Genomic DNA, 520 nt, shown 5'->3' with positions numbered 1-520 from the left:
AGGCCTTGGTGCCACCGCGGGTCCCAGTCACTTCCACTTGCCCCAGCTGCCCCTAGCTTGGTCCCAGCTCCCCCCAGCACATTCCCAGTTGCTTCCAGTACCCACCCAAATGGTCTCAGGTACTCCCAGTATATCCCAGTGGTGCTGAACATTCTCGTAGTCATTCCCAGGCACTCCCAGTTGCCTCAGCATGGTTCACTTGCCCCCAATATTATCCCAGTCACTCCCAGTACATCCCAGTTGTCACCAGCATGCACCCTGTCATTCCCAATTGTTCCCAGTTCCTCCCAGTGTGTGCACAGGTGGCTCCCAGCATGGGCCTGGCAGCTCCCAGTAACCCCCAGTCAGGGTCCAATCACACCCACCATTATCCCAGTGTCATTGTAGCCACTCCCACTATGACCCCAGTCACTCCGAGTCACTCCCAGTCTGATTCCATTGGCGCCCAGTGTGATCCCAGTTGCTCCGTGTCAATGCCAGCATGACCCCAGGAGCCTCCAGTACGATCCCTGTGACTCCC

At 57.7% G+C, this 520-nt stretch overlaps 1 pseudogene; it reads left to right on the top strand.

Annotated features, from left to right (window-relative positions):
* LOC103621475 overlaps nucleotides 1-520 on the top strand; it is a 10,202-nt pseudogene that overhangs the window by 6,009 nt on the left and 3,673 nt on the right.

Source organism: Corvus brachyrhynchos, unplaced genomic scaffold (genome assembly GCF_000691975.1).
Source record: "Corvus brachyrhynchos isolate BGI_N302 unplaced genomic scaffold, ASM69197v1 scaffold378, whole genome shotgun sequence".
Taxonomy (NCBI): Eukaryota; Metazoa; Chordata; class Aves; order Passeriformes; family Corvidae; genus Corvus; species Corvus brachyrhynchos.
Note: the sequence above shows the minus strand (reverse complement) of the source record. Positions and strands in the feature narration are given on the sequence as shown.